Raw genomic sequence first — 3,392 nt, 5'->3', positions numbered from 1 at the left:
ACGTTTAGTGGCGACCAACGCGCCACCAAAGACCTACAGTAGCAATATCAAGTCGCCACAGAAAGTGTTTAATTTTTCTTAGGTTGCCACTAAAACCTATTATCTGTGGCAACTTCGGTCGGCATTGAAGTATCTCTTTTTAAAAAAATAATATTTAATTGACAGTTAATTTTACTACTTTACCCAACAACATATCATATTATAAGAAACACCACCAAATATAATTGAAAAAAATGACATAAACTTTTCATTACCATCTATTCTACAAAGTATACACCACTCCATAATACATTCAATTGTGCATAACACATGGAAAACAAAATCAATTGTTTATGGATTCCTCCTTGGCCAACATCCATTTTCCTTTTCGACGAACCTTTGTCCCTGCAATTTAAAGAGCAAAAATGCCAATGATCATTTTGATAACCCTCGTAACAGAAAGAAACTTTTTCTTTATAATATGTGAAGTACTTATCAAATCCAACTAAGGTTCATATCAACTTATATACAAGACAGACTTATGAAATGAACAACTTCAGTAACCACTACTGCTGACACCAGTAAACCTTCATCTTTACCCTAAGCACTATCCTTTTATGGCATCCTAATTAATCCAAAACTGATAGACATTAAGGTCTTGAGTACTGTATAATTTTTTTCTCAAATTTGTGACTTCTAATGAAATTGAAAACATCTCTCAGCAAACTAGCAGAACCTCCAAATAAATCATGGTATTACATATTGTTGAAAGTTCAGAGAAAAAATCAAAGCGTTGAGCATAATATATCGTACAACATGTAAAGCAAGGAATAATATTAAAATGGCAAAAGGATATACCTGGACAAGCAGTTTAGATAACCTGGGACGAGCAGTGCTAGGCTGAATTTAGGAGTGACTCCTTTTGGCCGTCCCTGAAATTTCAATAAGCAAGATAACGTAAGAGTTGACATATCCTCGTTAATTTAGTAAAATGTGGAAGAAGAGAGTAAACATCAAGAAAGTTACAATACCTTCTAAAAGGTTATTACTAGAATTTTACTAATTTCTTGATAACTAGCTATCCATATACACACGATTTTCTATGATAGTGGCAGGAGATAAATAGGTAGAATTACAATTCCAAGTTGATGTTGCAATTTTATATTTTTTTAAAAAGATACAAGTTTCTTAAGAGTAATTTTGCATATCACCTAAAAATGAATCTTATGTTGTTTTGAAATAAATAATGAGATTATCAAATTAACAGATTAATTATCAATCGTACAATAAATATAATGCACCACTCACATGTGCAAACTGTATTAGCAACACATCAGATGAGATTTTTAAACTTGTATTTGACCATGAAGAGCCTTGCCAGATACTGCAGCTTTATGCAGTACTAACAGTGTGCCCATCTACACTTGAGTCAAACCTTCTTTAGATATTAACTATTACATACTTAAATATAAAGTGTGAAACTAGTTAGTAAACAGAATGATTATTAAAATGTAACTTATAGTATTTGATTATCTTGCCATAAAGGAGAAACTAGTTTCTGTATCTTGTCAGATAGCTTCTGGCTTCTCCTCGCAGACACCTACAACATAAGCAAAAATTCACCCCTTTCTAGAGCTAGTAACTTAATTTGGTATTTACAGGATGTGCGCATACCATGGCATCAATTATTATAGGGAAAAAAGAGTTGCCCTTTATCTTTGAATGTCCTGGTGGTAACTAAATGCTCTTGAAAGCCCCTCTAAGTTAGAATTTGATTGTAATTTGAAGCTCTATATCACGTAATACTAAGCAATGTTTGATTTTGAGTCCAAGAAGCATGATATTAGAAGAGAAAGAATCAAAAATAGTTAAAGTAACCACACTTCAATTGTCTTTTACTATCAAGTTACCTTGGTAGCAGTGACATCTGAAGCACCCCTATCTGATCCATACAGAATAGTACGAAGGTATTAAGGGATCACACACCTTATACTCAATCACCATTCTCATGTTGTTAGAGATTCAACCTTAAAATATATATGCAGAAACAGATTTATTCAGTTCTCAGTCAATAGAAGCACAACTCAGTTGTAGAGAAGATACTTAAATCTATTGTACAGAGGATGTTCCACGGAATATGTATTTTTCTTTCAAAAATTAAGACTACAAGGAGATTTATTTACAATCATTTGTAAAAATACAATTACCAAACTGAAAGGCATACGACTGAGTGGACAATCAATGTGAAATTTCATGCATGTCCAAGTCTATATATATTTACCAGTAAAATTCATATTGTTTTTAACACTAAACATAGATGAGCAATTGATAAAGAGTCCTTTTTATATTTTGAAACGATAACAAACATAAAAGTGGTGCCAAGATCAGTTAACAAAGCAAGCTCTTGCAAATTACAATTAGAGAACTTTGCTATATGCCTAGAAATTAAAACATGAAATGACTTAATTTACAGGATAAAGAGCCTCAAGAAAATGTATGGAGGTAAAAATTAGAGTCGCTCAAACACTGAAGCAAAGAAGGCAACAAAAAATCCAAAAAGCAAGTCAAATTGAAATAACCAACACATATCGAAAAAGTACAATCACATCCACAAGAAAATAGCACATCTCCAAATTACATAAATTTAAGCAATCAACTCGAAAAAATATACTTACGACTGACTATATAGCAGTCGAGCCAACGAATCTTATCCACTATCCGCCCTATTTCTGGCTAAATTCCACCCTTGTCATTGTAATTAAGGGGATGGTAGTAGCATCATGAAAGGGGTAGAGAAGACGAAAAAGATTAAAAGGAGTCGTCGGATTTGGATTAGTGATTTATAGGTCGAAGAGACGAAATCGTCGGTGGAAGTTGCTCAATTGGATGAATTTGGGGAAGGGGAAGATATGGTTTTACGGGGAGGTTTGAGGGTAATGAGATTCTAGGGTTCGTTGGGGGCTGGCATGGGGTGGGGTATGGGCTTGGGGAACGTTTATGGAAAGGAAATTTGGGTTTGAGTCTGACCACTTTTTCTTTTTTATTTGGTTACTTTTACTTCTTCTTTTTTAAAGTATTAAAAGTAAGAAAAACATGGGTCGAGTATGATTTCATCTGTATGTTTATTTTTATGACTATTTCAGCTTCACCTCCTACAAATTGAAGAATATAATAATATCTTATATTCAACTATAATTTGTTGTATTTATTTTACATTATATAAATCATAATAAGTTTATTTTTTTAATAACAAACATTAAGGAGAGTAATTGCTTATTCAGACCACTTAATATTTATAATGTGAATTCTAATTAATTAGTAGTATATTTCTATTATAGTATTTTAATAGTTGCAATGATTCTTGGATCAATAGAACTGGAAGAGGAGGATTAATGGAATATATAAGATAAACA

At 32.4% G+C, this 3,392-nt stretch overlaps 1 long non-coding RNA gene across 1 annotated transcript; it reads right to left on the bottom strand.

Annotated features, from left to right (window-relative positions):
• Positions 1-221: 221 nt before the first annotated feature.
• Positions 222-2,947, bottom strand: LOC104110139 (uncharacterized). Its single transcript, XR_689388.4, has 3 exons — positions 2,655-2,947; positions 838-911; positions 222-384 (listed from the first exon to the last, which is right to left on the bottom strand). It is a non-coding gene; the product is annotated as an uncharacterized lncRNA (long non-coding RNA).
• Positions 2,948-3,392: the final 445 nt, after the last annotated feature.

This window comes from Nicotiana tomentosiformis, chromosome 7 (assembly GCF_000390325.3).
Source record: "Nicotiana tomentosiformis chromosome 7, ASM39032v3, whole genome shotgun sequence".
In the NCBI taxonomy this organism is placed as follows: Eukaryota; Viridiplantae; Streptophyta; class Magnoliopsida; order Solanales; family Solanaceae; genus Nicotiana; species Nicotiana tomentosiformis.
This window is presented reverse-complemented; position numbering and strand designations above follow the sequence as displayed.